We start from the raw sequence: 13024 nt of genomic DNA on the forward strand, positions 1-13024 counted from the left end.
TAAAAATAAATAAATAAGTAAATAAATTTATAGAAAAAAATAAAGTTCGGAAGAAAGTTTAGATAAAACTTTAAAGATCAGAGAAAATCGTTTGATCTCTGGATATATCAAGGCCATGTAAAGATGCAGCAAACTTTAAAAACTACAAAGAAGACTTTAAATTGTTAATCACGATGTAGAGGAACATAAAATTTTAAATTCTTTTTCTCCCATTTTCCATATTTTCCACAATATGGATATAGCAATTTTGTGAAAAACACAATGAAACATTATAGTGAACCGTCATCACTCTAAAGAGTAAAAATGTGAAACCAACTACTGATGGAAAATGGTCTATAATTTTGTAGACAGCTTATTTTTAACTATTTAATCCCCGGTTCCATAGTCTGTTTTTTAAAATTAGAACTTAAGGGTTCTCCTAGACTCCTGGAACATTTGTTCATTCATTCAACAAATTGGTACTGAATCCCCCCTCTGAGCCAGGTGCTCTAGGTGTTGAGCTACAGTGATAACCAAAAAAGCAAGATTCTCACCTTCTCAGAGTTTACATTCTACTAAAGGAGATAGGAAATAATTAAATAAGCCTATGATATATTGCCAAGGAGTGATGAGCACTACGAAGATAAACAAAGCAGCAGGGTAAGGAGATAAATTCAGAGGGGGAGCCATGATTTTATATAAATGCAATCATGGAGGACCTCTGGAGGAGGTGATATTTGCACAGAGACCTAAATGCAGTGATTCGGTGGCTGAAACAGGAGCGTTGGTCCTACTACTACTTCTAAACAACCTGTAACCTAATTCGTGAGCCCTTAAGTTCCTTAAATTGACTCAGTATGTTTCTTTTAAATTAAAGCCTCTGTATTGCACTTGCCTCTCTCTCAGTTCTCTGTAAATCAGAGCACAACACCCCCTGTTCAGAGCCTACAGTGGCTCCCCACTTCACTCAGAGAAGTTTCAAGCTCCTCCGACAGCCTACGAAGCCCTCCACGATCTGCCCTCCAACCCCTAAGTTTGCTTCAACTCCCTGGCGGTACTTCCTCATAACGTCCTCTCTGTGGCATCTTTCTAACCCTGCTTTCCAGCCCCTGATGTTGGCATTGGCTCCACTCTCCTCCTAGAACCCTCTTCCCCCAGATATCCATCCACGTGGTTCACTCCTTTTTCAAGTCTTTGCTCAGATTCCACCTTCTCAATGGAGCTTCCCTGGGACCTCCAGATTTTAAAGTGTCACCTCCTTCCATAGGTCTGTAATCCCCTGACCCTGCTCTACTGTGTTCTTTCTTTCTCTCTTTTTTTCCTTCTGTCTCTTATCACCTGCAATCTATACATTACATATGTGTTGTATTAGCCTTTTTCTCATCGGTCTCTCCTTACTGAAAGGTGAGCTCCACCAGGCAGGGCAGGATCTCTGTCTGGTTTGTTCACAGACGTTGTGGCATCCGACTGCCTACAGTAGCACTATGTCCTATTGGGACATAGTCAGTGCTCAGTATGTTTATTGAAAAACAACAAATGCCAGGCTGAGGCTATGTGCATGTACACACGACTTGGTCTGTACACCTGTTGTTTAAATAGGCGGTATTATATTGGGCGTATATTCATGTATATGGATGCCACATACTCTACTTATGAACAGTGGTTATTAGGTGTTATGGAGAAAAATATCCTGAAAGCATTGGACTGTTTGGCCATTAGTAAAATCGTGATGGTAATCTCAGGCTTAGCAAGGACCTCAAGAGGTCACCTGACCTGGCTTCTGTTATTTTTCCAAAGTAGAGTAGAAGCAGCTGCAGCCCAGCGAGGTTATAGACTTGCCTGAGGGTTCACGGCCAGCGAGCGTGGACTCTGAAAACCCCTGCTGAGACCTTCTGTCCTTTGTTTGGAATTTATAGGAACCTTTGTAATATATTGCCTGTTGGTCATCAGAGGATATTAATAAATAATGCTGTTAGTGGTTATTGCAAAAGATCTCTACAAATAAGCATGATGTTGTATATAAAGGATGTTAGGGATAACAATGGCGATTGCTCCGTATTTTTCAACACTGGATCTTCCAGTGAAACCTCAGTTCTATCACAGTCCTGTCACGTGCTTTGTACAGTATGGGTGTGTTTAATTCACATGAGTGGATATATCACTTATGAGGCGGGAAAAGAGGGAAAGGAGACCATCTCTCTGCATGGAAGGGCACGCTGTCGCCCCTGTATATTACACACTGCCACACCCCAGATGGGGGCAGGGAGCTGGGAGGTGTGGCCACCTGCAGGGATGGAGTTGAGGCCGCTGCGGCTCCCCTGGTCACCAGGTGGTTGCTCACTGCAGTCCCACGAAGACCTGGCGGGAGAGCTAGCCCCACCGGAGCAGGAAGACCAGGGGTCACGGAAGAACAGAACTGACTGTGTGCAAATGAGCAACTTCCCTTTTCACTGTGTGCTGGGAATTAGCGATAACATTTCACAGCAAATAATAAAGTGCACTGAGGTGTGCTTTTTTCCTTCACCGAGTTAGAGCAACGTTTTGGAAGGTGTTATTTTTAATTATCAACGCAAATAGAAGCTCCCTGAAATGGATAACTCTCTTATACAGAGGCTGCAGTTCCCCCCTTCTCAGGCATTCATGAGAAAAAAGCCTGGTATTTAAATTAAAAGGTCATCATCTTTTAAAAATAAAAATAACAACTCTCCCCTATATCAGAGGAGACGAATTCTTAGACTTGAGCCTTTTAAGTCCCGTTGTTTATCTGGTGTCCCAGTTGTGTAGACTTTTCAAGTCTTGAAGTTTATGGGAAATGCTTTTCACAGCCTTGACCAGACATTGTTATTTTGTCACATTTTTAGCTGTTTCTCATGTCTCACCTAGAAATGGCATCTTCTGGAAGCTGTGATTTGGAGTAACTGTGTGAAAATGAAAAGAGTGTTTACTTTCAGACTCAGTGACATAGAATCATTTATGTAGCATCTCAGCGCCTAATGCAGTGGATTGCCCTAGTGGGGTAAACGGAAAGCAGATCAAATGAAAACGGATAAAGAGAAATTGTGGTCCACATTCTCTTAAGCAACAGTGTTCTTTCAGAAAATCACTATCCCAAGGCAAAAACTTAATGAAGTTATTATTATATCGGTGAGCAAGTGTTCCCCAGCAAAAGTGTTTGTCTCTTGCGTGTTTGTTGAATACCTGTTATGTTGCAGGCGTCGTTCTGGGCGCCAGGGATGCTAGGAGGGTCACGGTGGGCTCCCCTAACAGCACTTACGGTCCCGTAATGGGTTCAGGTGCTTGGCAGTTATGATGAGGAAAGTACGGGAAGTCCGGGGGTGCGTGGAAGCGTCACCCACCAGGCCTGGAGACTCAGGGAAGGCATCCTGGAAGGAACAGTGTCTGAGAGGAAACTTGAAGGGTGATGAGAATTATCCCGGAGAAGGTGGGATGGGTTGGGAAAATGTTAGAAATAGAAGGACTAGCACATGGGGAGGCACCACGTTGGGGATAATGAAAGATAGAGGGTGTCCAGCTTGTGTATATGGTGAGGGGAAGTCAGGGCAGATCTTGCAGGCAGGAATATGATATTAGTTGCTTATTCTTTGTCCTGAGAGCATTGATGAGGATTTCTGGAAGGGTGTTTTGCACAATCGGACTTGCAGCCTCATCCCTCTGCCCGTGGGAGAGAAGGACTTGGAGGGACACCAAGGCATGAGTCGGGGAGACCAGTTGGCGGACTGTTGCTGGGATTCAGATGATGTGACGGTAAACGGCAGGAATGAGGGTAGTAGGAATGGGGGGAGGGGGAGAGGAGAGACTGGAGAATTGTAGGAGGTAGAGTCAGGAAGGCCTGTGACTGCTTAGATTTGGGGAGAGAAGGGGAGGTTGAAGCCATGGCTGACATTCAGGATTCTGGCTTGGAGACTTGGTGGACAGATACGGGGGACGGATATAGGTCCCCTGAGCTGGGGACCTAAGAGAAGCAATTACAAAGCACAGAATATCATGATGGTTTGACCACATTGCGTTTGCGATATCCAAATGGCTAAGCAGAGCACTACAGGTACAGATTTAAAACTCAAGAGGGAGATCTGGGTTGGAGATGCAGGTTTGGAATTGTGCGTGTGTAAATGGTCATGAAGTCATATAGATTGCTGATATTTCTCAAAGAAGATGTAAAATGAGAAAATAAGTGGCCCTGATAGAAAACACCTTGGCACCCCAGCATTGAGTGATCTGGAAGTTAGAAAAAAAATGATCTGGGAATAAGAAAACCCTCAAAAACTGAGAAGTGGACAGGAAAATAGGAAGTAAACCAGAAATGTGTAGCATTATGGAAGTCCAAGGACAGTGGCGTAGTGTGGAAAAAATTCCCCGAAGTGTCAAATACAGACACATCAAACAAGATAGGAAGCATCCTTTTGATAATGTTTATGCTGTTTAATTATAGGCTCCTTAGTTACCTGTGAAGCCAGTGTACAGTCAGCAGGGTGTAAGTTAAAAGGCCTATAGTTTCAGGTAACTAAAAACTTAACTCAAGGAGGCTGCAGCGATAAGCAAATTTAAACCAATGATCTTCCTGTGTTTTGTCCTCTGCAGCGGTCCCCAGCCTTTTTGGCACCAGGGACCAGTTTCGTGGAAGACAATTTTTCCATGGACCTGGGGGAAGGGGGATGGTTTCGGGATGATTCAAGTGCATTACACTTATTGTGCGCTTTATTTGTATTAGTATTATGTCAGCTGCATCTCAGATCATCAGGCATTAGATCCCGGAGGTTGGGGACCCCTGCTATTAGTGTATCCCAAATGCCTTGAGCAATGCTTGGCATTTGTCAGCGCTTATTAATTTTTATTGAATCAGTGAGTGAGTGAGTGAATGAATGAATCTCACGTCATAAAATCCAGTGGTAGGGCAGCTCCAGAGTTGGTGAATTCATCAGCTCAGTAACGTGGTGAAGGGATGCCATTCTCAAGCTATCACCCCTCATGGTAACAAGATGGCTGCAGTGGTTCCAGCATTACATGCTGATACAACATCCAGATGGGAGAGAGAGGGCTAGCCCCCTTCTTGGTATCTCTTTCTAAGAGCAAGAAAACCTTTCCCCAAAGGTTCTCCAGAATTACCCTCATTTCTCATTGACCAGAATTTTTAGAGATAACCCCTGGATATCTTTTCCCCTAATTTTGACAGATGTTTCCATAAACCAAAGTGTTGCAGGTACAGTCAGCTCCTGAGAGCTGCTACCTAGTGTAAGTTGTCCTTGGAAGACCCACCACGGTATCACCCTTCCAGCTGCCTGTTCCTGGACGCTGCCGATGAAATCAGGGCAGGGCAGGGTACGTCAGGCACGGTGAGCATCCCTGCCCACGTCTGATGCTTGATTCCACATTTTCTGGTCACCTGCACTGGTGTTTGTCATGAGAAGGCAAGCCAAACTCTGGAAGGTAATAGCTAATAAAAGGAAAGCTAGTTGTACTTAAAAAATTTTTTCCTGATTTCATACGTTTGCCTAGGACTCAGATAAAGTCAAATAAGTCAGGGGGGCATTCAAGCCTTAACCCCACATAAATATCTGTAAAACAACTGAGCTCTCCTAGGAGCCCCAAGCCCAGGATTCTGGTCCCAGCTCCCTCATCTTCTGTCTGTAGAAGGTACAGGGCAGCCTCTTATCTCCCTGGACTCTGCTTTTTGTTTGAATGTAACCCCAGGATCTTACTGTGCTCCAACCAGCAAAGCCATGCTTTCCTTTGATCCTCTCTCACTACTCCCAGCCCCCAGCCTGCTTGATTGAAGACAGCCTGTTACCAAGCAGCTGGTCCTCCTAGATCTGGGTACACCCCTGGAGGCATACTCTTCAACTCCATTCTGCCCTTGCTCGTCTTCTCATGGGGTTGTTGGAGGATCAAGGGACATAATTCAATCTGGGCTTTTAGACCATTGCCTGCCCAGAGTACGTGCTCAATAAATGTCAGCAATGGTCTCCACCAGACATGTGACCTGGACTGTGCCTCTGCTCTTCTTAGATGCCTGTCTCCCCTTCCCGGTTCCCCTTCACCCAAGCCTAGACTCTCTCTGCTTCCACCCGCCAGAGCTGAGATTCTATCCTGAGGCTTCGGGACTTCTCCAAAGGCCACGCCCACCTCTGTAGCTGTGTGTTGCTACTCTCAGGGCCCCGACGTGCACACGTGCCCTAGAGCACGTCTTTCCTCCCTGTGGTGCAGCCTTCCCACCACTGCAGCTTCTCTAAAGGAAATAGTATCCACTGAACTGACCATTCATTGTGATGTGGACCAGTTTAGCAACGTCATTTTAATCTCCCAGTTCCAGAAATGGGTTCACTTTTGCATATTCATAGGCCCATTATCGTGATGTTTCAGCCTGTCTTGAGCAGTGCTGTCCTGTAGACTTTTCAGCAATAACAGGAATGTTCCATCGTCTTTGCCAGGCAGCACAGCAGCCAGCAGCCACGTGTGGTTGTTGAGCACTTCAGATGTGCCTAGTCTGACTGAGGAACTGCATTTTAAATTTTAACTAAAACAGTAACTGTACGTGGCAAGTGGGTACGCTATTGGAGAGCTCAGCTAAAGAAACAGAGCTGCTTACATTTTGAAACGGCCAGCCCGTATCACTTTCCTTCTCCAACTCTAGCCATTAAAGTTTTCATAAAAAATCTTGGATTCCCTATTAACTCTGAAGGGCCCCTTGCACAACGAGGTATGATTCTGTGAGATTCACACTCTCATAAAATAGCATAGGAGAGAAACTGTGTCATTCCATCCATTTTATATTCAGTCTGTGCCCCAGTTGCATTTTTGATATCAAAATGCCCAGGAATAGCAAGATGGTAAATCCTCTTTCAGCTACAAACCTTGGAGACGAGTAATTAGTTGGAAATAGTGGTCAGAACCATCGTACTTCATCAGGATAGATGATGTAAGAACCGATGGGCTTGGCGTGAAGACTGGTGAGGAGGTATAACTGTACCCAGAAAGATGAAAGAAACACCTCTGGGAAACAGACACCACAGTTTGATGGGATGAGGTGTTTGTGATCGAGGAAGCAGCTGAGAATTCACATGAGCTGTGGTTTGCTGACCATGAGGTCCAGTAAAAGGCAGAAAATGCTGATAAATCCAGCAGGGTACAGCCACAAGGAAGTGCAACTGAAAGAAGCTACCCAAGGTCAATACCGCATCTGTGATAGGAAGTCACTGCAACTCACATACTTAAGGGTTTTAGGCAAAGACCTCTGAACAAGAAGGGAAATATTATTAACATCAAAATAGGATATTAAATCCAGAACAATAGCAACTATTAAAAAAAAGTAAGGTGATTCCCCAAGCAAAAAAACATGTACCATTCCATTCTGTGTTTAAAATCATCCAATCAGAGTAGCACGCAATTGATTACATTCTGAGATTGAAATCCATCTTGCATAGATTTTCAAGGTATTAGGTTCAGAAGGGTTCTCTGAGTTGCCAAGGTGCCTGTGTGAAGACACAAAGGAACCTCATGGCTCTTGCAAAATTGTTCTTCCGTGTAAACTGGTCAGAATAATCCAGAGACTTCTGGCTGCCAACAGACATGAAAGATAAACTGGAAGATAACTTACGGATTCCGGAAATATAGGTTCAGCGATCCTACAGAATCCTGCAGTGTCTGCCCTAAATCCTAGGTGGCACAGAGATACTTTTAGACACACAGACACACACTTATAGTGACTTTTCCTCATTCAGAAAGAAAATGCACCAGAAGAGACACAGAGAGACACACACTGTAGTTTGTGCAAATAAGACTCTCAGTTTGTCTTTTTATTTTTATTTTATTTATTTTTTATTTTTTTGCTGTATGCGGGCCTCTCACTGTTGTGGCCTCTCCCGTTGTGGAGCACAGGCTCCAGACGTGCAGGCTCAGCGGCCATGGCTCACGGGCCTAGCCACTTTGCGGCATGTGGGATCTTCCCGCACCGGGGCACGAACCCGTGTCCCCTGCATCGGCAGGCAGACTCTCAACCACTGCACCACCAGGGAAGCCCAGTTTGTCTTTTTAAATGCTCAAGATTCAAATACATTAAGTAGTAAATATGCAGTGTTACTAGAAATGTATGGCTTTCGATGGATGTTTAAAATTCTACACAGTGATATCTGTAGCACCATTTAGTTTAATGACATCACCTCCCTGAACTCAGGCAAACTGAAGAAAATACTTCCAACAGCCAGGGAGCCATTTCCAACTTCTTAGGTTCAAAGCTTTTAATCTTTCAATGAAATCCTTAGATAAATTATTTCTTAGCTAACTGTTGCTCCGCACATCATTTCACTGACAATGAGAGCAGCTAGTGGCTTTGACTGCAGTGATTTAAAAGGTCATTGGGATTAACAGAAGCTTTTCAAAACTCTGTATATTGTTGCAAAAATGACACCTCTGTGGGTTACAAAACAATGGCTGTGCTCCCTTAATGGGTGAATTTTTTTGTACTGTAATGGAAAAAGTATATCAGTGTCAAAAAAAAAAAAAAAAAGACATTGAATGAAGTCTTTGCTTCATAGCTCACCACCACCAGAGTGACACTTCTTGGGAAAACACCTTCAGCTCTGTGGGGTAACCCTTCGGCCACTCAGTGGAGATGCCCTTTTTGGTCAAAGAGCACGTCTGGGGGCTTCCCTGGTGGTGCAGTGGTTGAGAGTCCACCTGCCGGTGCAAGGGACGCGGGTTCGTGCCCCGGTCCGGGAAGTTCCCACATGCCGCGGAGCGGCTAGGCCCGTGAGCCATGGCCGCTGGGCCTGCGCGTCCGGAGCCTGTGCTCCACAACGGGAGAGGCCACAGCAGTGAGAGGCCCGCGTACCGCAAAAAAAAAAAAAAGAGTATGTCTGGGAAGCTACAACATCAGCTCTTGTCTCAAAGGGAAAAAAAACAATTAGCAAACACTTGCATTAGGGCTCTTGTTCCATGTCCTCACAAGATGGTGGTTTGCTTTAACATAGGTAGCTTCACTTTTTGATTTTGCTGTAATTATAGCCATTGGTGATCGCCAGTCAATTAAAACGTGTTTGAATTTTCACAGGCCCGCATGTGTGAATTCTACACATTGGAGTTAACAGCAGAGATGCAGCACAGCGAACACTTCCCAGTGTTTTCAGTCTAAAATTCTCACATGGCGCTTCACGTACATAGTCATTTTTCTTTATAATGGAAGCACCAGTGTAACCATGATTTCATTTCATTATTCTCCTCTACTGCAAGTTTGCTAACAGTCTTTCATGCAGAAGTTGCATCCTAGCAATGAGGTAACTGTGGAGAAGGGGTAGGAAGCCGGGCTCAGGGAAAATACCTCCTCAAGAAACCAGAGGAGTGAGGAAGGCTTTCTCCTCCAACAAAACTATTATGTTTTCATTTAACTTAACAAGGTAGCATGCCATTTTTTGTTTTATTTTTTTATGTATGTAAGCATCTCCACAGGAAAAAAGTTAATGATCATTAAGCTCTATTCATATCAAAGCCAAAATCACTTCAGAACTCTGCCAGCACGCATGCATATTTCATCTTGAGGGCATTGTAATCAACATGTCCATTTTGTTCTCCATTCCTGCTTTTGTACTTGACATTGTTTCAAGCACATTTGTAGGGTTCAGCATCACCCACAGGGTCATTTCACTCGCATTTCTTTCATTGCCAGCCAGGCTGTGCATTTCACAAGTGGCCCCTGGGACTTGATTTTTATTTATTTGTACAAATGCTCTGCATACTGGGAATAGCCATTATTTTATTAGCTATGTTTAGTTCATATTTCCCCATTATGCTGCCTTTTTTTTCTTATATTGGGTGTATAGCATTTTATTTTGTAAATTAAAAATGTAAACGTTTATGAGTAAGTTAAAACTATCCGTCTGGCTTCCTTCTTATGCAAACTAAATCAATAAATATGTATGTGAGTATATATGCGTGTGTATGTATATACATGTATTTATTTAAACAATTTATCCTGGTTTTTTGTTTGTTTTTTTATACTTCAGGTTCTTATTAATCATCAATTTTATACACATCAGTGTATACATGTCAATCCCAATCGCCCAATTCGGCACACCACCATCCCCACCCCACCGTGGTTTTCCCCTCTTGGTGTCCATACGTTTGTGTCTCAACTGTGTCTGTGTCTCAACTTCTGCCCTGCAAACCGGTTCATCTGTACCATATTCCTAGGTTCCACATACATGCGTTAATATGCGATATTTGTTTTTCTCTTTCTGACTTACTTCACTGTATGACAGTCTCTAGATCCATCTGCATCTCAACAAATGACTCAATTTCGTTCCTTTTTATGGCTGAGTAATATTCCATTGTATATATGTATCACAACTTCTTTATCCATTCGTCTGTTAATGGACATTTAGGTTGCTTCTATGACCTGGCTATTGTAAATAGTGCTGCAATGAACACTGGGGTGCATGTGTCTTTTTTTTTTTTTTTGCGGTACGCGGGCCTCTCACTCTTGTGGCCTCTCCCGTTGCGGAGCACAGGCTCCGGACGCGCAGGCTCAGCGGCCATGGCTTACGGGCCCAGCCACTCCACAGCATGTGGGATCCTCCCGGACCGGGGCACAAACCTGTGTCCCCTGCATCGGCAGGTGGACTCTCAATCACTGCGCCACCAGGGAAGCCCTCGTGTCTTTTTGAATTATGGTTTTCTCTGGATTTATGCCCAGTAGTGGGATTGCTGGATCATATGGTAATTCTATTTTTAGTTTTTTAAGGAGCCTCCATACTGTTCTCCATAGTGGCTGTACCAATTTACATTTCCACCAACAGTGCAAGAGGGTTCCCTTTTCTCCACACCCTCTCTGGTATTTGTTGTTTGTAGATTTTCTGATGATGCCCATTCTAACTGGTGTGAGGTGATACCTCATTGTAGTTTTGATTTGCATTTCTCTAATAATTAGTGATGTTGAGCAGCTTCTCATGTGCCTCTTGGCCATCTGTATGTCTTCTTTGGAGAGATGTCTGTTTAGGTCTTCTGCCCATTTTTGGATTGGATTGTTTGTTTCTTTAATATTGAGCTGCATGAGCTGTTTATATATTTTGGAGATTAATCCTTTGTCCATTGATTCGTTTGCAAATATTTTCTCCCATTCTGAGGGTTGTCTTTTCATCTTGTTTATGGTTTCCTTTGCTGTGCAAAAGCTTTGAAGTTTCATTAGGTCTCATTTGTTTATTTTTGTATTTATTTCCATTACTCTAGCAGGTGGATCAAAAAAGATCTTGCTGTGATTTATGTCAAAGAGTGTTCTTTCTATGTTTTCCTCTAAGAGTTTTATAGTGTCCGGTCTTACATTTAGGTCTCGAATCCATTTTGGATTTATTTTTGTGTATGGTGTTAGGGAGTGTTCTAATTTCATTCTTTTACATGTAGCTGTCCAGTTTTCCCAGCACCATTTATTGAAGAGACTGTCTTTTCTGCATTGTATATCCTTGCCTCCTTTGTCACAGATTAGTTGACCATAGGTGCGTGAGTTTATCCCTGGGCTTTCTATCTTGTTCCATTGATCTATGTTTCTGTTTTTGTGCGAGTACCATATTTTCTTGATTACTGTAGCTTTGTTAGTATAGTCTGAAATCAGGGAGTCTGATTCCTCCAGCTCCGTTTTTTTCCCTCAAGACTGCTTTGGCTATTCAGGGTCTTCTGTGTCTCCATACAAATTTTTTTCCTTTTTTTTTTTTTTTTTTTTGCGGTACGCGGGCCTCTCACTGTTGCGGCCTCTCCCGTTGCGGAGCACAGGCTCTGGACGTGCAAGCTCAGTGGCCATGGCTCATGGGATCTTCCCGGACCGGGGCACGAACCCATGTCCCCTGCATCGGCAGGCAGACTCTCAACCACTGCGCCACCAGGGAAGCCCTCCATACAAATTTTAAGATGATTTGTTCTATTTCCATAAAAAATGCCATTGGTAATTTGATAAGGATTGCATTGTATCTGTAGATTGCTTTGGGTAGTATAGTCAATTTCACAACATTGAGTCCTCCGATCCAGGAACATGGTATATCTCTCCATCTTTTTGTATCATCTTTAATTTCTTTCTTTAATAGTTTTCTGCATACAGGTCTTTTGTTTCCCTAGGTAGGTTTATTCCTAGGTATCTTATTCTTACTGTTGCAATGGGAAATGGAAGAGTTTCCATAATTTCTCTTCCAGAGTTTTCATCATTAGTGTATAGGAATGCAAGAGATTTCTGTGCATTAATTTTGTATCCTGCAACTTTACCAAATTCATTGATTAACTCTAGTAGTTTTCTGGTGCATTTTTAGGATTCTCTATGTATAGTATCATGTCATCCGCAAACAGTGACAGTTTTACTTCTTCTTTTCCAATTTGTATTCCTTTTATTTCTTTTTCTTGTCTGATTGCCGTGGCTAGGACTTCCAAAACTTTGTTGAATAGTAGTGGCGAGAGTGGACATCCTTGTCTTGTTCCTGATCTTAGAGGAAGTGCTTTCAGTTTTTCACCATTGACAATGATGTTGGCTGTGGGTTTGTCATATATGGCCTTTATTATGTTGAGGTAGGTTCCCTCTGTGCCCACTTTTGGAGAGTTTTTTATCATAAATGGGTGTTGAATTTTGTCAAAAGCTTTTTCTGCATCTAGTGAGATGATCATATGGTTTTCCTTCTTCAGTTTGTTAATATGGTGTATCACATTAATTGATTTGCGTATATTGAAGAATCCTTGCATCCCTGGGATAAATCCCACTTGATTATGGTGTATGATCCTTTTAATGTGTTGTTGGATTCTGTTTGCTAGTATTTTGTTGAGGATTTTTGCATCTATATTCATCAGTGATATTGGTCTGTAATTTTCTTTTTTTGTAGTATCATTGTTTGGTTTTGGTGTCAGGGTGATGGTGGCCTCATAGAATGAGTTTGGGAGTGTTCCTTCCTCTGCAATATTTTGGGAGAGTTTGAGAAGGATGGGTGTTAGCTCTTGTCTAAATGTTTGATAGAATTCACCAGTGAAGCCATCTGGTCCTGGACTTTTCTTTGTTGGAAGATTTTAA

General features: G+C 43.0%; 1 protein-coding gene across 4 annotated transcripts in view; it reads left to right on the forward strand.

The window, feature by feature from the left end:
- PHACTR1 (phosphatase and actin regulator 1) overlaps positions 1 to 13024 on the forward strand; it is a gene marked incomplete at its 5' end in the record, with an annotated part of 543658 nt that overhangs the window by 436912 nt on the left and 93722 nt on the right. The gene's annotated exons all lie outside the window — the stretch shown is intronic.

This window comes from Stenella coeruleoalba, assembly GCF_951394435.1.
Source record: "Stenella coeruleoalba genome assembly, chromosome: 10".
NCBI lineage: Eukaryota > Metazoa > Chordata > Mammalia > Artiodactyla > Delphinidae > Stenella > Stenella coeruleoalba.